This window comes from Pan paniscus, chromosome 10, assembly GCF_029289425.2.
Source record: "Pan paniscus chromosome 10, NHGRI_mPanPan1-v2.0_pri, whole genome shotgun sequence".
Classification (NCBI taxonomy): domain Eukaryota; kingdom Metazoa; phylum Chordata; class Mammalia; order Primates; family Hominidae; genus Pan; species Pan paniscus.
The window spans coordinates 131,180,727-131,206,702 of record NC_073259.2 but is presented as its reverse complement, the minus strand read 5'-3'; the positions used below and the strand labels follow the sequence as shown (position 1 = coordinate 131,206,702).

Genomic DNA, 25,976 nt, shown 5'->3' with positions numbered 1-25,976 from the left:
GGGGAGGATGGGAAGTGACTGCTTATGTGTACAAGTTTTCTTTTTGGGGTGATGAAAATGTTCTGGTATCAGATAGTGGTGATGGTTGTACAACATTGTAAGTAGACTAATAACCGTAGACCTATATACTTTGAAAGGGTGGGGTTTTGTTGGGTTTATAGATGGTCTTGCTGTGTCACTCAGGCTGGAGTGCAGTGGTGTGATCACAGTTCACCGCAGCCTTGATCTCCCAGACTCAGGTTACTCTCCCAACTCAGCCTCCTGAGTAGCTGGGATTACAGGCATGTGCCACTACACCCAGCTAATTTATGAATTTTTGTAAAGATGGGGGGTCTCACTATGTTGCCCAGGCTTGTCTTGAACTCCTGAGCTCAAATGATCCTCTGCCTCGGTCTCTCTAAGTTCTGGGATTACAAGCATGAGCCATGGCACTTGGCTAAAAGGGCGGGTTTTATGGTGTGTGAATTATATCTAAATTGAAAAAAATTAGGAACCATGCCTCCAGATGGAGTCAAAGGCCATGCATGGTCTGTTGTCAGCACTCTGGACAGTTTGCCATGCTTCCACCTACCATACGTATGGGTCTCTCTCTACCCATTCCTTAGCCACCTGCCTCACAGTCGCCATGTCAACGGAGGCTGGAGACAGCAGTGTTTAACTTCGGCAGCACTACCCACTCATTTGGAACTTACACTTTCCACAAGGGCCAGCCTGAGACGTGTGGACGTCTGGGCAGGCTAGTAGCTGGCACCCCATCAAACTGGTATTCTTTAAGTGTTTGTTTGACATTTATTTAGTGGGGATGAGGACAGACTGATATTCTATTAATAGGAATCGTATAGAGAAACAGATTCACTTGCTAATTCACTTTCTTGGACTGAAACAGAGTCAGGGATCTGAAAATTTTTTAGGAAAGCAATTCTGACTTCTGTTGTTCTTGTCCCCTAAGGTATCTTTTTGTTTTGTTTTTCTTTCCCCTGCAGTTTTCCAAATCATTCAAGCAGTATATTGAAGATTTAGGCTGGGTGCAGTGGCTCATGCCTGTAATCCCTGCACTTTGGGAGGCTGAGGTGGGCGGATCACGAGGTCAGGAGATAAAGACCATCCTGGCTAACATGGTGAAACCCCGTCTCTACTAAAAATACAAAAAAATTAGCCGGGCGTGGTGGCAGTCGCCGTAGTCCCAGCTACTCAGGAGGCTGAGGCAGGAGAATGGTGTGAACCCGGGAGGTGGAGCTTGCAGTGAGCCGAGATAGCGCCACTGCACTCCAGCCTGGGTGACAGAGCAAGACTCCATCTCAAAAAAAAAAAAAAAGTATATTGAAGATTTGGATTTAAAACTTAAAGGAATGAAATGACATTTGTTCCTGGGAAACAGCAACACGATGTATTATTTGGTCTTGGATGCCCTGCTCCCCTCCAGGACTGTGACTACATGTGTATGGAACGTACATTACATGCAACAAACCCCAGCAAGGAATTGTGTTTTATTGTGACTTTCCATGTCCCCTTAGGGCAGTGGACAGATTCACTGTTTACCATTTATGTGAGGGGTCACTGGAGGAAAACTGAGTTAGCCAGCAGCACATTTTAATTTCTTTCCAGGGATGTTTTGAGCCCCCTGCCCCTAGAGGTCTGTTCCCCAAGTAGCTGCCTACTGGGTTGGCTCCTTAGCCTGACCCTGCATTCACTTTTTTCACTTTTAATACTTTTAGTCAGAAACATAATTCCCTGCAGTGCCTCTCTTTGCGTTCTGAGAGTGCTTTTTTCTCATAGCCCCTGTGGATCTAATTCTGCGGGGTGTGAGTCACCACTGCCCTTCTCACCCGCTGAGAAGTATTGTGGTGGGCTGGAGCGGGGCTGGTCTACCAAATCTGGCTCGCCATTGATGGGTGCGTTACCATGGCAAACCCTCAACCCTCTCAACAGCTTTCCTCACCTCGAACATGGGGAGACTTCAGAGTTGCTGGCCTCAACTGTGGCCTACGGTGGCATGTAGAGGCAAGGCTGGAAGGCCAGCTTGCTCATGGTCACTGGGAGGGCTGGGACCTGCATCCACTCTGCTGTGGGTGCCTGGGCTGTTTCATTTGTTCCGGGGGTTGAGTGTGTATGTGGGTGTGTACATGCAGCCGTGGAGACAAGGGGCTGGGGCAGGACAGCGATGGAGCCTCAGTCCCACAGAGGAGCCTGCACGGGGGTGGGCATGCAGGACGCGGTGGTGGTGGCAGGGTTGGAAGAGCCGCCCGCTCCCTGCAGCCACACCTCCCACTGCTGTGTATTGCTAGCTATCTTCACACCTCCCCAATTCCACTCTCCCTCCTCTGTCTGGCCGTTCACTTGGCAGTTGATGACTTTGCCATCCCCAGCCACCATTCCATTTCCCTTTGTTAGGGCTGTGCTTGCCCCTAGCGGGCATGGACTGGTGTCTGAGGAGACCCCACCATGCCTGTCCTCAGCTCTTAAAGCAGGGTTGCCCTGGAATTGGGCATCAGTTCCTGAAACACTCCCAGCTTCCATAGCCAGCAGATAAGCAGCCTCTCTGTCATGGTCATTGGAGAGCCCTGTAGGCTGCTACCTGCTCTCTGGGCCCAGGGTCAGGAGGCTTGTATGTGTGTCAGGCAAACAAGAATGTGTATTGAGCTGCGAGGTGGGCTACCCGGCTTGTCTGTGGTCCCTGTAGGAGCCCTGGGTTGGGTAGTGGCTTCAGTGGTAACTGTGAAGACTTTGTCATCTCTGAGGCTGTTGGACCTGCGACTCTTTGGAAATCCATTTCTCCACCTTTTTCATTTTGTTTTGAATGCTTGTCTCTGGCCTCTGGGTAGTCAGATCACACTCTGCCCAGCTGGAGGGGCTTGCTGGAAGGCTGGAAGCCATTTGCATCACCCCACAATGTGACCATGCCCCTGTCCCGGCATCAGGACGCCATCCTCTCGGACTGTGTCTCCCACCCTTCTTCCTGCATTACCTCATTTTCCAGCCTCCTCTCTGCGGTCTGAAGTCCTCCAATCCCAGTGGGGTTCATGAGTGAAAAATCAAGATTTGAGACAGAGCTCCAGGGGCCTTCGAAAATAAGATGGCTTATGGTGTGTGCTGGTGGTCTCAATTCCCACTCCCTGAGCAGTTTTCCTAAGTAGAAGGGGTGCCGGGCAATGTTGGGGTGTATCTGTCACCAATTCTGAGTTAGACACTTGCTTCCTGAATCGTCCTGGGCTGGGTCCCTTTGTAAAATGGAGACACCTTTAGTCAGATGTCCCCTGTTCAATCCTCTTGGTCCATCGGCATTGTGGGTCTCCCAGTTGGATTGGTGTGGAGTGATCAGAGTCCAGGTGTCTCACCTCCTCTCCCATTGTGCTTCTCCCTGCAGGATGCTGGCACGTGTGTCCTGGTCCTCAACACCCTTCTGTGAGCCTAGGGACCCATTTCTCCTCCTTTGACAGGGACATCAGTGGAGCCTTCTCAGACCCACAGGTAAGGCCATCCACCTGTGCAGTAGCACCCTACTTCCCAGAGCTGAGGCCCTGCAGGCCACCCTGGCCTTTGGAGTTTGAGGGTACGGAGACTTTATTGCTGTTTCCCTTTTCCCCTAAAAACCGGACTATTGTTGGGCGCAGTAGCTCACACCTGTAATCCCAGCACTTTGGGAGGCTAAGGCAGGAGGATCACTGGAGGCCAGGATTTCAAGACCAGCCTCGGCAACATAGTGAGACCGCATATCTCTGAAAAAAAAAAAATTAACTGGGTGAGGTGCCACATGCCTATAGTCCCAGCTACTGGGGAGGCTGATGTAGGACGATCACTTGAGCCCAGGAGTTCGAGGCTGCAGTAAGCCATGGTCGCACTACTTCACTCCAGCCTGAGTAACACAGTGAGACCCCGTCTCTTAAAAAGACACTATAAACCTGACTTTATCTGATTAATGTGGGGTAGATTGTATTTATTGATTACGCTTTTGCAAATATTGACTTCTCTTCACTAAATACGAAAGACCGATGTTCTGCCTCTGGTAGCTTTCGATTCCAAATAGGATAAAAACTGCTTGGGTCAGCCTTTGAGGCCCCAACGGCTGCTATTCTCCTGTTTATAGAGCACCCCAGGGTGGCTCTTTTCTGTTTGCTCTTGAGGCTTAGCCTGGCCTGCTCTACCCTTAGTACATGGAAGAGGACAGGCAGGAGTTTTGCTTCTTCTGTGCCTTGGCTGGGAAGCTCAGGCTCTGGCTACTCCCTGGCTTTGGCAGAGAGCAGAGGCTGGGCTGCTGCCTTGCTTAGCTGCCTGCAAGTCATGGTCAGTGGCCCAGAAACAAGCATGAGTGTGGTTTTTAATGCACCATCCCTCTGGATGTACAGTGAGAAGCCAAGGCTGAGTGGAGGGTGGGCCTGAGCCTCTGTCTTGAGTCTCAGGGAGTGCCAGGTCTAGAGATTGAATGGCCCAGGGAGTAGCAGTCTCTTCCCTCCCACCCCCAGCTGGCAGCAGGAGCCCCTGGCCTCCCAAGCTTCTTTCCATTTCGTATTTCTGCGTCTCAGGCACAATCCCTGGCCTTGGCCCCATTTTCCACGCCAAGGCCTTTGTTGGGTGGAACAGGAGGTAAAGTGATTTTTCCTTCTTTTTTTCCTAAATGTTGATGAACCCTTCTCCTGTACACTCATTGGCTAGTTTCAGCTTTGGAGGCATGGAGGATGGATGTTCCATCAAGGGAAGCTAGCAAAGCTGAGGTGAGGATGCTGGTGGGGGTAGGTTTAATGTACCCAGCCCCTGCTGCATGGGGCTAAGTCCCACAGTAACCATGAGCAGTGCCTGTTAGGGTCCCTTTTTACACAGGAAGCCGAGGCTCAGAGATGGCAGATATCAGCTCCAGGTTGCACAGCTAGTCAGTGGTGGGATTGGGATTGGACCCCGAGTCTAGACCTGGAAGCACATGGCATGGTTTTTCAAATTTGGCCTGTGACTCACAGGGCCCTTGGTTCAGCCCAGGCTCAACTGTTACTTGCTGTCTGATCTCGGGTAAGTCCCTTCCCTTCTCCGGGTGCCCTCATCCTCGCTGGGAAGATAGGGCACGTTGTGATGGGGCCTCTTAAGTTGCCTCTGTGGCTCCGTAGTTCCAGGCTGGCACCGTGGACTGTTATCTTCTCTAATTGCTCATTCTTTTCAGTTGCTGTGAAAAGGCCTCCAAGTGCTAAGAAGAGAGAGTGCTATGTTGTATTTTTTGTTTTTCTGTTTTGTTTTAATTCACTTTCCAAGGTGTCCCAGCTACTGGGAGTGGATGTAGGGGAGGGCACATAGTAACACTCAGCCCTGACTTGCAGCTTCTCCAGGGGTCACTCGGGTTCTGCAGGGTTGGGGCCTCGTGGTTGTCCTATTGCCAAAGGTCTTGGCTGCCAAGTCGAGGCAGGGCCCGGTGAGAGCTCTTCTGCCCTGCATGGCCTGAGCACTGACATTGCTCTGAGGGACGCTGCTTCAACACAGCCTTGGTCTCCTGTCTCCTTTCTTACAGGAAGGAGGTTCTATTCCTTCTTAACAACTGCATTCCAGAGTGCAGTGGCTTTGCAGAGACCATGGCCTTGCAGCTCACCTCATCCGAAGGTCTTCACTTAGACCTAAAATGTCTTCAGGAATTGTTCTGCTCCACTCATTTGTCCATAAAGTATTTATTGTTACTTAGTATGCACCAGGGACCATTCCAGTTGCCAGAGACGCCACTGTGAACAAAACAGACAGGCATCCCTGCCCGCGTCTAGTTTATATGCTGGTACATTCTCTGCGCTTTGCTTATGCAGTTCCAGCATCCTGAAATTCCCTCTTCCCACCTCTACCTGTCAGATTCCTGTTTCACCTTCCAAGCCCATTTCAAACAGCTCCTTTCCTCTAAATTTCTTTGCAAGGCCTGGGTCCACATTAGCCTCTCCTTCCTCCCTCTGTGCTGTCACGGCATACTGCTTGGACCTCAGAATTCTTGGCATCATTTTCCCTGAAATATTTCAGTAAGTGTCTGTGTCTGCTGTCGACCTGGGAACCTTGTAATGTGGGAGACTTGCCTTTGGGTGCCATCCTTTCCCCCCAGATCCTGGACTAGAGAGCTGGTACCACTTGCTTTTCCCAAAACCCTCCCCTAGAAAATGGCAGGCCCCATGTGAGGATGATTAGGGTTGCCCCCTCCATGCCTCTGCACCCTGCTTGGGAGTTTGTGGCATAGTGACTACCGGGCCCTGGTAGCGAGAGTCATGGGGTGGAGGGAGGCCACACTCCCTGGGGTTCGCTAAGAACGAGATCTTTCCTTCTCCTCTCTCCTCCACAAAGGACTGAGGAAGGAAAGGGCTCAAGGACCAGGGTTTATTTTTAGAAAAGCTCCTTGCTGTGGAGGAATCCAGAGCCCTTCCTTCCAGAAGGTGGGGGTGGCAGGTGGTGGGTGGGGTAGCTGGGGTTGTGTCTCCTACTGCCTGGCTGTCTTTCACAATAGGGGTCTGCCTTAAAGAGGAGGGTCCCAGCCAAGGAGAATATTTGACCTTAGCCCTCACAGTTGAAGATGTTTGCCATTCGGCATTGGTGAGCAGAGCTTCTGGCATTGCCATGAGCTTCAGTGTCCCTTGGGCAAGAGCTCAGCGGGGAGGGTCCTGGGCCCAGGCAGTGGCTTCCTTCCGGACTCCCCGTGGCTCAGGCAGGGAGGGGCACTTCCTGCCATTGTCTCTGTGACAGGCCTCAAAAGGTCACTGTCTCCTGAGGAGAAAGAGAGCTCATGACATGGGCAGGGCCTCAGACCACAGCAGCAATGACACAGACTTTCCAGGGCACGTCCCCACCTCCCCATGCTGTACCCCCATCCCCACCTCCAGCCCCTTGGATGAAGTCCCATCCCAGGTGAAGAAGGGACTTATCTCCATCCGTAGCAGCAGCAGAGCCCTACCTGCAGCGAGGGCCTTGCTTCCTAGTCCCTCCTCTCAGGCAGCCCTAGTCCCACATGGGAATGCAGGCCTGTCCGTCCCTGTGAGGTTTAGGTCTGTGATAAGTCTCGCATGTTAGAAGGCTGCCCAGAGAGCCCAGAGCATGGGGAGGTTATGGAGAGGAAGTAGAGGGCTGAGTGCCCTCATGCCCTGGAGCAAAGATGCTGCCCTGAAGTCCACAGAGAGCTCCTCCTCAGCTCCTTTGCTGTCCCCACAGAGCTTGGTAGAGATCTGGGCACAATCTGATGACCCATGTCATGCCCTGGCCAGTTCTGTCACCTGTGCCCCTCCTGACTGCTCCCATCTACATTTTGTTTATTGATATGGTTCTTTGACACACACCTGACACTGCTCAGTACGCAGGGCTTTAGCCAGAAATTGCTGGCTCTTCTCAGTCTCCTCTTCTTCCTGTTCCCCAGAGCTCTGGGGACTGACCCCTGCATTTGCCTTGTTTGCTCTGATGCAGCATGTCTTCCTGAGAATGTACTTTCTTTTCTTCCTGTTTTTTTTTAAAGGAATTATTTACTTATTTTAGAGATGGAGTCTTGCTCTGCCACCCAGGCTGGAGTGCAGTGGTGTGATTATGGCTCACTGCAGCCTTGAATTCCTGGGCTTAAGCAGTCCTCCCACCTCAGCCTCCTGAGTAGCTGGGACTACAGGTGCACACCACCACACCTGGCCCAGAATGTATTTTACTTTCAACAAGGTGGCAGAAGCCTGCATTCCTCTGGCTTGTGTTGAATTGTGCTTCAGAAGGATGTCTTCTGGCTGCCGTGTTGAGAGCAGGCTATCTGGGGTGAAGAGAAGAAGCAGGGGGCCTGTGGCAAGACGATTGTTTCTGGGCGATGCTTTTGGTCACTTGTTGAGGTTTGCGCAGGCATACCATGCTTGCAGGGGGGTGGGCATGGGTCTGTTTCACTTGTGCTCTTCAGGACAGGCAGGGCCAGGAAGGAAGCTGGCCTGGCCTACCTGAGGGCATGTGAGGCCGGGTGCCCTGCTGTCTTGGTCAGTGGTGGTCTGGGGCTGGGGGTTTCTCTACATCTCTGCCTGCAGGTTCTCAGCATGGGAAACTCTTTCTCACCACCTTTCTTTTCCTTCTTCCTCTCGTTTCTGCCTTCCCTTGGCTCTAGTACAGAGCCCCTGTCTTCGGTTCATTTCCAGTACTTCTCCATGGTGGGTATCCAGTGCACTCACGTTGATGACCTCATCCCACCTGCAGGGAGGCAGCTGGAGGCATGACGGCTCAGCACTCCAGGTGCCTGGAGGCATTCCCGTATGCGCTGAGCCCTCATGCCTCCCGGTAGCCAGGTGTCGTCAGCAGGAGCTTTCTGGATCTGTGTCCCCTGTGTCACTTCCTTTCTTTGTTTCTTCACACACTTCCTGAGATGTGAACCCTGCCTGGGACAATCGCTTTTGTTCCTGGAGACAGTGTACAGAGCTTGGAATTCTCTGAGGGGTTCCTGAGATGGCGCCATTCAAGCCGGGGGGTTGAATAGCTTGACTCTTCATTTCAGCAGCACGATTGACCCCTCAGTGGATCAGCAGCGATTCATTCCACACGTATTTAGTGAGTACCTACTATTCTAGGAGCTGGGCATAAAGACGTGATAAAATGTTAAAAACTTCTGGCCCTCCTGGGGCTTGTATTCTAGTGGGGGTAGACACTCGATAGAAAATAGTCAGTAAAACCTGTAAGCACATCAGATGGTGATCAGAGTTGCAGAAGCAGGGGAAAGGAAGGCCTCCCAAGTTGGGGACATTTAGGCGAAGACCTGAAGGAGGTGAGGAGTGAGCCAGGATGGTAGCTCAGGGAGAAAGGCCCTGAGGCAGGAGCTTGTCCAGGATGTTCAGGAAACTGGAGTGAGTGAATGAGGGGAAGAGAAGCAGGGGAGGAGGTCAGAGAATATTGAGGGCCCCGATGGATCAGGGCTTTGCAGGCTGTATCAGCACTTTGGCCCTGACTCTGAGTGACCTGAAGCTTCGGAAATGTTTGAGCAGTAGAGGGTCAGGATCCGAATTGTGCTTTAAAAGGATGGTTTCTGGCTATGGTGATGAGAGCAGGCTGGATGGGAGGAAGGGAGGAAGCTGGGTGATTGTGGGGAAACAATTGCAATAGGGAGTTTCATGCGTGTCCGTGTGAAGAGACCACCAAACAGGCTTTGTGTAAGCAATAAAGCTTTTAATCACCTGGGTGCAGGCGGGCTGAATCAGAAAAGAGAGTCAGCGAAGGGAGATACGGGTGGGGCTGTTTTATAAGATTTGGGTAGGTAAAGGAAAATTACAGTCAAAGGGGGTTTGTTCTCTGGCGGGCAGGAGTGGGGGTCGCAAGGTGCTCAGTAGGGGAGCTTTTTGAGCCAGGATGAGCCAGGAAAAGGACTTTCACAAGGTAATGTCATCACTTAAGGCAAGGACCGGCCATTTTCACTTCTTTTGTGGTGGAATGTCATCAGTTAAGGCAAGGACCGGCCATTTATACTTCTTTTGTGGTGGAATGTCATCAGTTAAGGCGGGGCAGGGCATATTCACTTCTTTTGTGATTCTTCAGTTACTTCAGGCCGTCGGGGCGTATAGGTGCAAGTCACAGGGGATGCGATGGCTTGGCTCGGACTCAGAGGCCTGACAGGGAGAGGCAGCGGGTGTGTGGGGGCTGCGAGCCTGTTCGGCCCCAGATGTGTTCTAAAGGTAGAGCCAGGCCAGGCATGGTGGCCCACGCCTGTAATCCCACCACTTTGGGAGGCCAACACGGGCAGATCACCTGAGGTCGGGAGTTCGAGACCAGCCTTCAGCCTGATTAACATGGAGATACCCTGTCTCTACTAAAAATACAAAAATTACCCAGATGTGGTGGTGCATGCCTGTAGTCCCAGCTACTTGGGAGGCTGAGGCAGGAGAATTGCTTGAACCCGGAGGTTCAACCTGGAGGCGGAGGTTGCGGTTAGCCAAGATCACGCCACTGCACTCCAGCCTGTGCAACAAGAGTGAAACTCCATCTCAAAATAAATAAATAAATAAATAAAATAACAAAATAAATAAAGGTAGATCCTAGAGGAATTCTGAGGCATTGGGTGCCTCTTGCTTAAAAGAAGGTTCTTGTGGACTTGGAGAGATGCAAGAAGTCATCTAGGCCAACCTTTACACCTAACCCACTGGAAAACTGAGGCCTAAGAAAAGAAGTGACTTGTCCAAAGTCCCATGGCAAGCTGGTTAGTTGCAGAGCCAAAATTTGGGCTTCTGGAATGCAGGTCCAGTGTTTTTACAGCTGAAACAATGAATGGTTCCAGTGAGGTTGAGGGCCAAGGGAAGAAGGGCTGGCCCCAGGGTCCCAGAGCCAAGCCACAGGGTCCTGACAGCACCCACAGAGGCCAAGCCCAGCCTCCGCTGGCCAGCAGGAGCCTGAGACTTTGTGAGCTGAGGATTCTTGGCACTCTGGGCCTTCAGCAGCTCTCTCTGGACCAGCATTTTCACCTTAGCTGGGCTGCAGTCTTGACGATGTCAGGCCTTGGGCAGATCAAAGTCAGTGCTCCTGTGCATTATTCACTTGGCTCATGCTGAGCCTCCATGGAGTGTCAGGCCCGAACAAATAAGAGAGTCTTGCTGTCAAGGAGCTAACAGTTCAAGGGAGACAGACGAGCAAACCCAGGGAGCCTGTATCATCAGGGTCATAGGTTCATGTTAGAGGCATATGCAGGGAAATGGCCAAGATCAGGGATCATCACTGTAAGGACAGTCACTAAAACAACTTCTCCTGCCACCAGATGCCCCAGGGAACACAAACCAGAGGCCTTGTGTCTACCAAGGTGGTTTGTTTAAACCCATGATTCAGTTAGCCTGGTGTGGTGGTATGTACCTGTAGTCTCAGCTACTCAGGAGGCTGAGGTGGGAGGATTGCTTTAGGCCAGGAGGTCAAGGCTGCAGTGAGCTATGATTACACCATTGCACTCCAGCCTGGGCGACTGAGTGAGACCTGTCTCTAAATAAACAAATTCATGATTCAGTCCCTTGGAATACAACGGGCAAGGAAGGTTGGTGGGGGCTGAGATCTGACAGCCCTACAGGTAACTGTGTCACCAAGAACAGGTTTCCCTTAAACCTCCAGGACCCATACACTTAGGTTGATCACTGTGGGGTGTCCTCGCATTGCATCGAGTGACTTCCATGTGCTTCTCTGTGAAGAAAGCTGGTATTTTTCTTTTTTAGTGTGCAAGGCTGCTCTAATGACAAGCTTTAAGGTCTCCTGTGGCTAGTGGGATTCAGAATGAGACCTGTGAAGTTCCCAGCTCAGCATGGGAAGAATCACTTGTCTTCTTTACACTCCTCAGTATGAGGGCTGCCTGTGGGGGATGGGAGGGAAAGATGTTGCTTTTGCTGTCTTGGGAGGAGCTGAATCTATAGGCCAAAGGGGAGGGAAATCCAGTTTGCTTTTTCTTTCAGTTTTTTAACTTCATCATCCCCATCACAGTAAATGTATTGTTGAGGAATGACAACTTGGAAATTACTTCCATTGATTGGTGTATGGGCTGCCCCAGGAGACCATTCTCAACTGCCCTTTGCTCTGGTGGGCATGTCCTTGCAGAAGGCCACTTCTTAGTGTTTTCTTCTGAGGCTGGACGAGGGAGCGGAGACAGTAAGGAAGCTGGAGGCAAGCTCTCTGCCCTTAAGTAGCTCAGGGCAGCATCTTCCCCCACAGCACATGTTGTTCAGCACTTTCCTTCCTCTCCCCAGCCTTCTCCCTCCTGCTCTGGGATGCAGCACTCTAACACACCTTGCTGGGGACTTCCTTGCATTTCTGTGGCAATTCTCAGGTGTAGGCAGAGTTCTGTGACAACTGAGGTTGAGTGCTGTGTCTAGGTTGTGCCTACAAATTAGTGGTGGGCACTATTATTTTTAAGAATTTGTTTTTTAGAGACAAGATCACTCTGTCACCCAGGCTGGAGTACGGTGGTACAATCTTAGCTCACTGCAGTCTCGAACTTGCATGTCACAGACGCACACCACACCCAGTTAATTTTTTAATTTTATGTAGAGATGGGATCTCGCTATGTTGCCCGGGCTGGTCTCAAACTCCTTTCCTCAAGTGATCCTCCCATCTTGGCCTCTCAAAGTGCTGGAATTACAGGCATGAGCCACCATGCTGGACTGGTGGTGGGTTTTAGAACTCACTCCACCACCCCCAGGAAAAGGGAACTTTATGGTTTGTCCCCATGGAGCTTGCACTACAGCTTTCTAGGGGGCAGGTTCCCAGATGGGAGGAGTGGCCTTAGGTAGGCCACTTAACACATGATGAACATTTACTAAGTACCGTCTGTGTGCCTGAGCTGCACTATGTGCTGGAGGTAAAAATAAATAAGGGTTGTGCTTTGAGGGGCTTGGGAAGGAGAACCATTTCTTCATTATCCCTCCAGTGCCTGAAATTTTACTATTGGTCCCTTATTCCTTTTAGTCAAGCATTGCCCTCTTTCTAGTTTTCATTCAAATGATAAATACTCTTGGGAAACATGTTGCATTCACTCTTTGATACTTCACTGTGGATATGTTTATTAACAGAAACAAGAAGCAGGGCAAGTTGATGACAGTGAGAGAGGAGTGGGGAGGTGGCATCTCGGCAGGAGGGACCTTGTCCTGCATCACAGGTTGGCCCAGGGTCAGCCCATGCTATGTCCCACTGCAAGGGAATATTTGGGGTCATAAGTGTGTGTTTTTGAAGCATTAAAGCATCTCCCAAAAATGGCCTAGGTTTGAAAAAACTTTGACCAAAGGAAAGAAAACAAATAAGAAAACCAGTACAGAGTGCCTGTGCACTGTGTCAGGCACTTATTAGGTGCTCAATAAAGAATGTTCCTTCCCTAAAACAAATAGGAGTGGCTCCTGGCACTTGCAGCTGCCTGGGAAAGGTGGCCATGCACCTGGCTGGCAGAGCTCTCTGATCAATGTCAGTGTGGGGTATGTGTGGGGAATGGGGCACGTGGAATGATCAGTTCCTTCGTATATGAAGTCAGGAAAGGCTTCTGGAACCAGGGAGTTATAGACGTTATATGGAGTTATAGAAACACAGTGGAAGGGGTGGCATTAGATGCTGTTCCTGCCTCAGGTGAGTCTGACTGGGTCTCAGTCTTTTCTCATAGAGAAGAAGAATGGCTAATGCCTTTTCCGGACATTTCATATGAATGGAGTCATAAGATGATATGGTCTTTTGCGTCTGTGTCTGGCTTCTTTCACTCAGCATCATGTTTTCATGGTTCATCCGTGCTGTACCATATGTCAGTGCTGCATGATTTTTTTTTTTTTTTTTTTGGAGACGGAGTCTCGCTCTGTTGCCCAGCCTGGAGTGCAGTGGCGCAATCTCAGCTCACTACAACTTCCGCCTACTAGGCTCAAGTGATTCTGCTGCCTTAGCCTCCCGAGTAGCTGGGGTTATAGACGTCCACTACCACGTCCAATTAATTTTTGTATTTTTAGTAGAGACGGGGTTTCACCATGTTGGTCAGGCTGGTCTTGATCTCCTGACCTCAGGTGATCCACCTGCCTTGGTCTCCCAAAGTGCTGGGATTACAGGCATGAGCCACCATGCCCAGCTTGTGTACAAGTTTTTATTGTACATGTTTCATTTCTCTTGTGCACATGCCTACAAGTGGAATTGCTGGGTCATATGGTAACTCTGTGTTCAGCATATTTGAGGAATTGCCAGACTGTTTTCCAGAGAGGCTGCAGCATTTTACGTTGCACATTGTTTTATCTGCATGGAGAATTGTATAGTGTGGTTAATGCAGGTTCCAGAACCTAACTGCCTGGGACACCTTGGGCAAGTCCCCTCAACTCACTGCACCTCAGTTTCTTCTTCTGTGAAATGCAGACCTTATTAGTCCTTACTGCATATGGTCATGTGGAAGAAAGGAGTAGGTGTCTGCGGAGTCCTTGGTAAGGCTGTGCGCGTGTCACCTGCAATTCTTACTTCCCCCGGGCATGGATGCCTGCACACCTGGGTGCTCTGTTAGTGGTGTTTTCTGTGGATGTAGAGCTGTCCTTACAGGGCACTGCCTCTTTCAGTGCTTTCTAGTCTTCTGATTGCCCCTGGGAATAGGCCTCCCAGGCTGTCAGTGCCTGGCACATCTGTGCATCTCTCTCCTCAGCTGGAGGGGCTTCCTAAGGATAGTGCGCCAGCTGTGGGATCTGAGAAGCTGTAGGTGGGACTTGGAACAGTGCCAGCATGGATAGGCATCTGAACCCAGGCACACAGTGGGACCTGGAGCCAGGCATCCAGGAGCCAGGAGCTGTTTGGGTCATTAAAAAAACAGTAGCACAGAGAAGGTTAACCCAGCCCTTAGCTACATGCCTAGTTTTCCTCTGCACTGGGCTCCTGCTCTATGATCGGCCATGTGGAAGGAGATGATGTTCAGACCAGGAGCTTGTGGGAAGTCTGCCAGTGCTGCAGGTAGGGCCCAGAGCCCCCAGGACTTCGTCAGCCCACAGGCACAAAGGTGGGCCTCCTCCCTCTCTGTAGAGGAGTATCCCACTTGTCCCGCCAGTCAAGCCCTGGCAGAACAGTAGCTTCCCAATCTTGCTGTGCTGGGTGTTCTCCGAGGAACATAGGGAGGCAGATTCAGAGAGCCAGACTTGCCTTTGCCCTCATCTCCAAAGGGAGTCCTGGTATGAGGTTTCATTCTTTAAAAAAAAAGATATATATATATATATATATATTTTCAGCAAAATCGACAGTTCTGGGTGAGCGTGAAGGAGGGAATCAGTTGCCTCCCTTATTTGGCAGGTGCTTGCTGTGCCCACTGAATCAGAGATCCAGTGAGGAAGGGGAACTCAGCCCCTGGGATGGGGGTATAGACACATGTTGGAATGCATAGCACATGCACAGAAGGGAGGCACGGAGTGCAGCTAGAGCAGAGAGAAGGCAGCAGCTGACATCTGATGGAGAAGATTTCATACAAGAGGGAGCATTTCAAATGGGCTTTGAAGGATATGGAGGAGTTTATCAGGAGTAAAGGGGGAAAGGCAGACGGACCAGAATGAGCCTTCAGTACTCAAAGTGCATGGTATCTTTGGGGAGTGCTGAGAAGTTTCAGGTTCTTGAAGTACAGAGACAAAGGCTGGCAGGATGGAGATTGGGCTGGGAAGGAAGCCGGCCCCTGAGCTCAGCTCTCAGGAGTGGACACTTGGGAGCCCTTGGGATTCGGGGGACTCACTCGCCAACCTTGTGGCTGTCTCTGTGGCATCTGTGTGTTTGCTTCTAATTAGGAGGCGCTTCCTCTTCTCCATTTGCATATTAGCCGACTGCAGCCTTGAACTCCTGGGCTCAAGCAATCCTCCTGCCTATGCCTCTGGAGTAGCTGGGACTATAGATGCAGGCCACCATGCCTGGCTAATTAAAAAAAATTTTTCTCTTTTTGTAGAGACAGAGTCTTACTATGTTGCCCAGGCTGGTCTTGAACTCCTGAACTCATGTGATCCTCCCACAGTTTCCCAAAGTGCTGGGATTACAGGTTTGAGCCACTGTGCCTGGCCTGCACATGTTTCTTATCTCGTACTGCTGCCCTCCTATGATAGGGCTCTGGCTGGTGGTCCCTGACACCCTCCATCCTGCCTAGATGTCTAGCTCCCCGTCCTGGTCCTGACTTACATCTGGCACCTTCTTCCTCCTCCCATGAGCCCCAACCCATTCCAGGCCTCTTTAGGACCCAAATCCTTGTTCCCTTGAGAGCATCTCCCAGAGCCTGTGGGCCAGCGCTCATCCCAGAGGACAGAAATGGGAAATGGGCCCATGATTCCGTTGTACAGGTGCAAGAAGCCAGGCAGGAGAGCATCTCCCTGCAACCTGGGTGCTGGGGGTGACCTGCTTTCTGTGAGGCTGTGCTGCTGCCTTTGATTCTTCTCTCTTTCTCTGGACTGTCTGCTCTGATTAGCACACTGACGTCAGGAATCTCTGTCACCTTTGGTCTCCCTGTGGCCTGGCGGCTGTGATGTATCATTTTCGACATGTCCCCTGCATCACTACAGAGGGCCAAGGCCAGCAGAGAAAGGAGGATTATGTTGTTCCCATCTGGCTGCAGCCGATTCCCGAGCTCTGTCCAGCTGTTCCTCATACCCACTGCCAAGTGGCAGATGTCGGGGCGAGGTCAGCCCAGGAGCTGGGGACCTGCCCGTCATCTTCACGTGAATGTCTTCAAGGCTATTTCTGGCCTTGCCATTATCCCAGCGGCTTTGGGCGATAAATATAGGCACAGATTGAAAAACCCCAGTGGAAGGCAGACAGGCAGGCAAGGAAGGCAGGCAGGCAGGCAAGTGAGGCAGGCCGCACTGGAGAGCGTGCGGACAGGCTGCTTGGCTATAAATAAGTCTGCTGGAACCCCTCCCCATCCATGCCATCACTGCTGAGCATGTGCGTACCTTAAGAAAGACAGTCTCCCTTCCTGACTCCCAGCCACAGCTCACTTGTGCCTGTGGGTTCGAGGGTAGAGGAGCGAGGGAGGGTCTGCCAAGGAGAGGAAAGGAGGTGCTGGCCTCTTGAGGACTGTGCAGGAAAGTGGGCTGCTGAAAGTCTTTCCCCCTTAGCACTTTGCAATCACTAATAAAAGGGAGATGGCAGGCCGGGCGCGGTGGCTCATGCCTGTAATCCCAGCACTTTGGGAGGCCAAGGCAGGTGGATCACCTGAGGTCAGGAGTTCGAGACCAGCCTGGCCAACATGGCAAAACCCCGTCTCTACTAAAAGTACAAAAATTAGCTGGGCGTGGTGGTGGGCGCCTATAATCCCAGCTACTCAGGAGGCTGAGGCAGGAGAATCACTTGAACCCAGGAGGAAGAGGTTGCAGCAAGCCAAGATCGTGCCACTGCACTCAAACCTGGGCGACAAGAGCGAGACTCCATACCAAAAAAATAAATTAAAAAAAAATAAATAAATAAATAATAATAAAAATAAAGAGAGATGGCAGGGTGGCCCCACTCTGGGGAGTCCTGGGGACAGCTGTGTTGCGCTAAGCACAGTGGCACCAGTCCAGCATCCTTTAGTTCCTCTAGCTTCCCTGGGCCTCGTTTTTGCTGCAGAGGGGCCGGGGAGACCTGCTGGGCCTGGAGGATTCTATGGCCAGCCTGCCATCCTGCTGGGTGGCTCCTGACTTCCACAAGCCACCTTCCTGTGTCTTTTTTCTGCTTCTGCCCTGCCTGGATCCCTCCTCTTGACAAGAGTACAGCTTTGTCTTCTGGTTCCAGGTCCTCACTGCTCAGCCCAGGCTGGCTGGTGTTGGGACCCTTGTTTAGGCTAGTGGTGCAGGGGGAGGGATTCCAGATGCCCCCGGGCCTGCGGCTGTCTCCTTCCCTGTTCCTCTCTGCTCCTTCCTCACACCTTCCTCCCTCTTTCTTCCTTCTCCATGTCCTTTTGGGTTCTCTCTCATTCCTCGCCCCCCTCCCCATCTTCCCACTGCCTCTTCCTAGCTAGAAGCAGATTCTGGCATTGGGTGAGGAACAGAACGCATGCCCAAGACACACTTTTCATGGAAAAGGATTGAAGTCGGTAAGCTGGCAAGAATCCCAGGAACTCACCGTGAATAAAATATGGTTGCTGTGCAGTCACCAATCATGGGAAGTGGCTTCCCGCGAGCCCATTCCTCTTCTGTGGCCTCATTTAACCAGGGCCAAGAGCTGGGGCATGCAAGCAGGGCATGTGTTAATATTGCGTAAATAAGTGGTGCCTGGGTGTGCTTGCTGGCTACAGATGGAGATTGAGCTGCCATCACATGGGAGTGGGGCTAGTCCCTCAAAGGAGGGGTCTGTCCCCCTGTCCCAATTCCCAATGTATTCCTGGTGCTTTAGGGCTTCAGGGGACAAGCCACGGGGCCACTTTGGCTCCCTGAGCAGGCGACACGTGTATGGATCCATCATTCAGCCCTGAGTGTGGGCTCTGAGCTACAGGGCTGCAGAAGTGAATCAGTTCCAGCCCCCACTCTCAAGGAGCTCTCAGGCCGTCACAGGCATCAGTCATGGGCGGTGGTGATCCTTACGATAGTGCCAAGCCTTGTGGAAGTGGGGTTGGGGGGTCTGCCACTGGGGCATGGAGCCCATGAAGGGAGCCTCAGATGCTGACGCTTGGTTTAGATCCTGTGGGGTGCTGAGTTCACACGACACAGGAGGCAGGGTTGCCTGTAAACAAGGGAGAGTCTTCCTGGTAGAGGGAACCGCCTTCGCAATGGCCCCGAGGCAGGAGGAGCCCCATGGGCTCCTGTCTGTGAGAGTCTGGCTGGGGCTGAGCTGCAGGGAGGACCAGGTTGGGGGCCTCGTGCCCTAGTTAAGGAGCTTAGATGTTGCCTTGAAACCCAAGGGGAGCGTTGAGGGCCTTTACTCAGAGAAGTGACACGCTCCGATGTGTGTATTGGAAGACACTTCGTCTCACTTCATCTGGGTGACAGGTCGGAGGCGGGGGGAGGAGGGGGCAGGCTGGTGGCAACATCACGACATCTTGCTTTGTTGAGTACCTGAAAGATCTTTGCGCTTTAACAGAGCCTGTAAAATCGAGATGTACACATGTGGGTGCACGCCCAAGAAATGATTGTTTCTAAAGATGGCAGCGCAGAGCAATCGTCAGCAGGGGCTGCCAAGCGGGATCTGTGCCCAGCACAGGGCCATCGGTTCTGATTTGCTTAGCTCTCCCTGTCACCACAGGGGCGACTGTCCAGCAAGCTTGGCTACTGCCAAAAGCCAGGGTCTGGAGCAGAGATAACCGACTCCCCAGGGGAGCAGCCCATTCCCCTGGGCCCCCTCACCACGTTCCAAGCCCTGAATCAGCCTTCTGTGCAAAGATGGTGGAGTGGAGGGTCTTGGATCCCCAGCAGCCACCCTAATGTGGACGCACTGCCGTGCTGTGAGCCCCAGTGCCCCGAAAAAGAAGTGACCAAAGAAAAAGTGTTGTATGAGGGAAGGATAAACATGCTTGCTTCAGTGCGCCACGAAGCCCAGAAGTTAATCTGATCATATAAATATTTTCACGTGTCTGTGGTTCTGCGAGGGTGTACTGATAAATAGAGTGAAGAAAGGAGAGGTTGTGTGGCTGCAGTCTTGCCCTGGGGTAGGTGTGATGTTTGTTCCCAACTATGAGTCAGACATGGGGTCAGAGCCAGGAGGTTGGTCAGTCCAAGGCCTTCGATTCTCAGATGGGAACCTGGCCTTCCCTGCCCTCGGCCCCACCTGGGAGCTGCTTCTAGGAGGTGGAGGGACCCCACCCCACTGCCTGTGCTTGGTTTTGGAGAAGGCTGTCTGGGCCTTTGATGCATCTGTGCAGATGGAGTACGGTAATTTATGGTCCTGTGGGGGAGGAGAAGAGTTTCTCCAATTACCAGCTTCCCAAGTTCCTGGCTTTATGGCCAGAGTTGGAGGCAGCTATTTGGGTAACGTCCCCAGAGGACTCAGTCCGCTTTCCTGGGGCAGAGCAGATGATGGAGACTTCCATGGCATTGTGGGTGAGCCTGATGCGCCGGAGGACAAGCCTGGCAGGAAGCACAGGATCACAGGCCTTGGCTGGGCTCCGCTTCAGCCTGCTGGGTGAAGACATGGGGCCTTTCCGAGGTCAGCCGGAGTCACCTCCCAGGAGCCTGCCTGAGCTCTCTGAGAGCCTTGGACTGGCTTCCTGGTGTTCTGGGACCCCCTGCACCACTTGAGTTCCATTCCTCTGGCTGGCAGACCTGTCACCTTGGTCAACCCCTTTTAAGTCTACAGCCAGCCCTGGACTGGTGAGGCTCAAATAAGACAAGTATTCCTGAAATGTGTCACCTGGCTCTGTTGGCCAAGCCAGCAGTGCCACAAGAGAAGCAGCTGCCATGGCCCAGTGACACCTGGAGTGTTTGACGATGCTTTGTGTCCATGTGGCCCCTAACCAGGCCTTTCTCACAGCCACATAGCATCCCCAGGCCTGCTGCACTGGGCCAGCCGCAGCCTCGGAGCCCAGCCTGAGGGGCCTCTCGCTGGGATCCCCGGCTTTGTCCCTGAGATGAGGGGGCTGATCCTAAGAGTGTGGGTGGGGATGCCTCTGCCCAGGGGGTTCTGGTGGTCTTGGGCTCTGGCCCAGGCCTCCTGGCTCTGTGTCCTTCCATAGACTCCAGGTTCCTCACAGTCATTCACAAACCAACTGGATGTTGGTGTCTTGTGGCTTCTGGTCTCAGGGTTGGAGGTATTAAAGCCATGGAAGAGCAGTCTCTCCTGGGCTGCAACAGCCTGTCTTCTGTGGCCTCTAGCTCCATCCTCAGAGTTTGGGATAGGGGCTGAATCTTTTGCTTGTTCTCCCTCCCAGGGCTGGCCCCCAGAGTCAGTACTTCAGGTTGAGGGGAGTGGGAGGTTAGCTCTGGAGGGGCTGCCGAGTGGCAGGAGGAAGGGGCTCAGGAGCAGGGGGTGGCTCCACTGCAGCGGCCAGACTCTGTTGATTACAGATGATTATTTCAAGGTGTGTGTGTGTGTGCGCGTGCGTGCGTGTGTGTGTGCATGTGTGCGTGTGTGTGTATTTTTAAATAACAGCTCTATTGAGATATAGTTCACATACCATACAATTCACCCATTGAAAGTGTACAATTCAATGGTTTCTAGTATGTTCACAGAGTTGTATAATGAACACCACAGTTACTTTTAGAACATTTTCTTCTATTCTCTTACAATGTGTAAAAATAAATAAAGGTTTTTTTAAAAAAACATTTTCATCACACCAAAAATGAGCTCCTAGATGGATGTTATCCCTCATTTGTCCCCAAACCCCCAGCCCCTGGCAACCACTAATCTACTTTCTATCTCTGGATTTGCCTATCATGGACATTTCTTATGAACGGAGTGACACACCATGTGGCATTTTGTGTCTGGTTTCTTCCACTGAGCATCATGATTTCAAGTTCATGTAGGAGCATGCATCTGAGCTTCATTCCTTCTCATGGTGCAATCATCTTCCACTGTGTGTATAAGACCTCATTTTGTCAATCCACACATCCATGGATCACAAGTGCATTTTTAAAGGGTGCTTTTACATCTCAAACACAGTTCTCAGTTGGCGAGGGGGTCAGAGGACAATACAGAAGTGACTGTAAGCGGCATAAACTGTAGCTTCCCAGAGGGGCTCCAGGGGCTCGGGGGAGAGGTCGAGGTGGGGAGGCAATGTCCTTCCTTTGAGCAGCCACTGAGAGGGAGAAGGAGTTGCAGAGATCAGGAAGGAGAGGATTTCTTTCCAGTTTTCTGGCAGTTTTTCCTCACTCTTTCGGAGACCTAGGATGGGTTAGGAGAGGGCATGGCAAAGGCAGAGGTGGCTCTGCTAGAGGAGGCCGCAGGTCCGCAGGCCGAACCTGGGGAGCCAGCCATGTCTGGCCTGAGGCCCTGCTTTGAGGAGAAGATAAAGCCTTGAGGAGCCTTTTGGGCCGATCTGGGAACCCAGCAAGACTAGATTAGCCTGACTGATGACAGACCTGGGATGAGGATGAGGGCAGTTAAGTATTTGTTTAATCTTGCTTTGTCTTTTCAAACAGCGATTTAGTAATCCTGTTTAAGGCTGCAGTGTGGCAGTGCTTTCTGGAGGATGGAGTCCTTTTTGTTTGTTTTGAAAAAATAGAGATAAGGTTTCACTATGTTGCCTAGGCTGGTCTCATACTCGGCCTCAAGCCATCCTCCTGCCTGGGCCTCCCAAAGTGTTGGGATTACAGGCATGAGCCATGGTGCCAGACTGGAGTCCTTTTATTAAAATTAACTGCCCTGCTCACCTTTCTGCTGGGCCACCCCAGAGCCAATCCTTGGTTCTTGGGCCCAAGGCTGGACCCAGGGGTTGCAGGAAACAGTCTGTAGCATCCAAGTGGGGCCTGTCATACCCACTCCAGTGTGTAGGTGCAGAACGCTCTTTGGGGGATTTCTCCGCTGGGCCACCTTACTCCAGGGATCCCTCAGTTTCCAAAACAAAGCAAGAGGGCAAGGAAGAATGGAGAAACAGCTCAGTGTTGACTCTCTTCCCCCTGGTGAGTGCTGTGCTGGGGCCTCTGTGCACGTCATACCACTTCCCCCTTGAATCAGCCCCACAAGGCAGGCTGAGAGATGAGGACTCAGGGTGCAAGGAGGTCTCACAGCTTGGAAGTGGATCAGGACAGCTCTGATTCTCCAAGGCCAAGGTCTTCTCTATATCATGAGGCAGCCCAAAAATGTGTTTCTACACATATTCTGTGTAGAAACTCAGGCCAGGCTCCTATATGCTCTGGGTGACAGCGGGAAGGTGCTTTCCAGTGTGAATCAGTGTGGCCCATCTGGGAGTCATAATGTCATTGCCTCTTCCAAAATATCAGCAAAGCTGACCCTAGTGCTTGCAGTGCTCAAATGCACCTCTCTGCCTTTGTGCCATAGGGAAATGGATTTGGCCCTGGGGGTGGTGATACCAACTTCTGTCTCAATTCCACGACCCTCACTCAGCACCCCCACCCCAGGCCTGTGCAGAGGAGGAATAACCGTCCTTGAGAACCATCCAGCCCTAGGTGGAGAAATTAGATTTATGGACTTAATCAGTTCTTCTTCCCTGTCAGTGGTGGTGAGAATGAAATGGGGGAAATTGATAAGCCTCAGTCATGTTTTCCTGCGAGACAAGGCAGCTTTGGTAGCTGGTGGGACTGACGCCTTCTTCACCTGTGTCCTCTGCCTCTGAGTGACTATAAATTGCGAACCCCATGAGGTGGCACCTGCAGCCACAGATCGCTTAGGCACCTTGCACAGGGGGCCACCTAATGAACTGGCTGCAGGACGGCAATCCTGCCGTGAAGCCAGGCACCTCGGGAGGGGCAAGGTGGCAGAACCGAGAGAGCAGATGCTCCTTGCTGTTTCTGTAAGGCCACCAGTGGCTGGGTGGCCTGGCCCTGGTAGCAAGGTGGTAACCGTGTGAGTGGCTGAATCCTGCACCACTTTTCCTGAGCCTCCTTCCTCCTGGATTCCTGCAACTATATTCTCACTACATGGCTCACCACCAATTCGTTCTCTCTGCCCCAAGGAGGCTGGACAAGAGGCTCAGGTCAGTGCGGGTACGCAGGAACCTATGTCTGTAAAATGAAAATGCCTGCCTTCAAGGGCTGTCTTGAGGTTGAAAGGAGATGGTCTACATCAAGGGTTAGGAAGACCACAATGTGGCTGTGCTGGCCACCTCCAGGCTGGCTTCAGTCTCCCATCCCCATAGTCATACCCCTGTGAAGTCCCTTCCCATACTGAATCGGGCTACCTGTGTATCTTATAGGGTGTTGGAAATGACAGATTGTGAATTCCAAGGCCCCATAAAAGACAGCGTGGGCTGGGCGTGGTGGCTCACGCCTGTAATCCCAGCACTTTGGGAGGCCGAGCCAAGTGGATCACTTGAGGTCAGGAGTTCTAGACCAGCCTGGCCAGCATGGTGAAACCCTATCTCTACTAAAAATACAAAAAAAAAAAAAAAAAAATTAGCCAGGTGTGTTGGCACCTGTGCCGGTAGTCCCAGCTACTTGGGAGGCTGAGCCAGGAGAATCACTTGAACCTGAGAGGTGGAGGTTTCAGTGAGCCGAGATTGTGCCACTGCACTCCAGCTGGGTGGCAGAGACTCTGTCTCTAAACAAAGAAAATGTGGTTTCTGCTGTCCTTTCTCTTGGATCACTTTCTCTGGGAAACCAGCCACCATCTTGTGAGGACACTCAAGCTCTCTGGAAAGGTTCAGAAATGTGGTGAGGAAGTGAGACAGACCTCTTGCCAAAAACCATGTACTAACTTATCAGTCACGTACATGAGTTGACTTAGAAATGACTCTATCAGCCTCAGCCAAACCTTCAGATGACTGCAGCCCTGGTCAACATCTTGACTGTGACCCCATGGAAGACCCTGAAACACTCAGCCAAGCCACTCTCAGCTTCCTGATCCACAGAAACAGTATGAAATAATAAATTTTTCTTGTTTTAAACTGCTAAGTTTTGGGTTAATTTGTTATACAGCTGTAGATAACTCCAAGAATACTCCATAAATGTTGATTTCCTTTCTGCGGCTCCACTGAGTCATCTTTGTTCATGGGCAAAGCTCACTGTCTCTCCACTGGCTGCAAAAGATGTCCATTTGTTGGCTCTGACTCATGCTTGTGGTCTTGATGGCTCACAGCAAGGCCTTTTCACAGAGGATGGTGGTTTGTCACACTCAGAATCCAGGTCTTACCTGCTTTCCTGCTCCATGGAATTTTGACCTGAGTTTGAAGGCTGATAGGGGATTGACGGATGAGGGAGAAAGACACAGTCAGTTCTTAGAGCAGTAGCTAATCCAGGGGTTTCTCTGGCTTTGTTTGCATGAGTAGTGATAGTTGGGGATGAAGCATGGGTATTCGAGATCTTTTTTGTGTGAGTATGGGAGGAAAAATTCTGTTCTCTTCCTCCTCCATCTTTATTCATCTCTGTCTTCCCTCGGATCAGCTTTAAAGACCCCTGAGACTCTAGGACTTGGTTTGCTTTTTTCTCACCACTGGGATCCATCTCCCACTAGTAGGAAGAAGGATCTAAGTAGTTGAGCTGCATAAAGGGGAAGTAAACAGCCAGACAAATGTTACATTTTAGAGCCTTGAGTCACCCAGAGCTTTCTATCAGCTTCATTGGGTGCAGGGAGGGTAGCGATTTCTGGCTGCTGTCACCTCCTTGCTCATATCAGGAAGCGCTAATTTTGAGGCAAAGTTCAGTGCCCTCTGGCTCACCTAGGGCCCCTGTTGCCTAATTTCACGAGGCCAAGAGTTTGAGGGTGGGTTCGGGGCTGCGCAGCCTGGATGCCTTGGTTTGCATGCCTACAGCAGCTGTGCCCGAAAGCTTTTTTAAGAGTAAATATGTAGCTTTTGCTAGGCTTTTTGTGTGCCTTGTTCATTCCTCTATCATTTTTTGTATACCTGCTATGGTGTCAGGCACTGGGGATACAAATTAGCCAGGGACTCGGACATGTAAGCAAGTAAGCCCAACAGCAGCTAACATTTATGCAGTGCTCACTGTGTGCTTGGATGTCCAGAGTGATAGAGCAGGTTTAGTAAGGGGGACAGAGGGCTGAGACCAGAGGCAAAGTGGAGAAGGGCATTTCTGGAGGCAGCAACATGAGTGCAAAGGAGACATACACAAGGTTCCCTGGGGGATTCCAAGTTGTTGCTGTCGTGGCTTCAAATCTTACTTTAGGGCCTACTCAGATGGCATCTTGTTCATGAAGATGTGCCTGTTTTTTGTTTTATTTGTCCCTCTCCCCCCAACAAAGAGTAACCTTTTTTTCTGAACTTCTCGAAAGTTTGCTAACATCAGCTATAAAACTCTCTGGGCCTGGTGATATTTTGCGGGGAGCAGGGAAGATCTTTGATTATCATTTTAACTTATTTCTGTTCATTTATTCAAGCTTTTTCTTCTTTCACCAATTCTCAAAAGCCCCACACCACCCTCCTGCCACCCCCACACCCCTCCACTTCCAGTTGCTACCTTCCACCCATCATTCTCACTTCTAAAGTCATCAACAGAGGTTTTGAACACCACTCATGTGCCAGGTGTTGTTCTAAGCACAGATTCATCAGTGAGCCAAATGAAATTCCTTCCTAAAATATGCTCTTTGGTGGTGCTAAATGCCAGGAAGAAAAGTAAGCAAGGGGAGGGAAGAGAGAGGTGTGGGGTGGCGGGGGGCGGGAGCTTGGATAGGATGGTCAGAAAGGACCTCTTTGTAGAAACTTAAATAAATTTAGAAAGCAAGTCATGTAATATCTGGGAAAGAGGAAATAGCAGGTGCAAAGACCCTGAGGTTGAAGTGTACTGGCAAGTTTGAGGCAAGCAAGGAAGGCAGGGTGGTTGGAACAGAACAAGAGAGGAAAGGTGGTAGGAAATGATGGAGAGTCAGGGGCACAACCTTGGAGGACTTGCAGGTCATGGTAAAGACGCTGGACTCGATGCGAAGTGTGAACAGAGTTCTTGGAGGATTCTGAGGTAGAGAGTAGCATAATCTCATTTGTGTTTTTATTTTAACATGCTCACTTGGGCCACCTTGTAGAGGCTGGAGTGAAAAGGAGGGAGACTAGTTAGAAATTCTGTATTGCT

The 25,976-nt window shown here is 51.3% G+C and overlaps 1 protein-coding gene across 13 annotated transcripts in view; it reads left to right on the top strand.

The window, feature by feature from the left end:
* PITPNM2 (phosphatidylinositol transfer protein membrane associated 2) overlaps positions 1 to 25,976 on the top strand; it is a 164,578-nt gene that overhangs the window by 37,262 nt on the left and 101,340 nt on the right. For 11 of the 13 annotated variants that reach the window (XR_010108973.1, XM_034934750.3, XM_034934744.4 and 8 more), the window contains exon 2: positions 3,365 to 3,468. The exons of 1 other annotated variant lie outside the window; for it this stretch is intronic. The gene's annotated coding sequence lies outside the window, so the exon portion shown is untranslated. Of the gene's footprint in view, positions 1 to 3,364; positions 3,469 to 8,337; positions 8,500 to 25,976 lie in introns of those variants that run through there. One more of the 13 variants, XM_063593754.1, reaches the window with a different exon arrangement.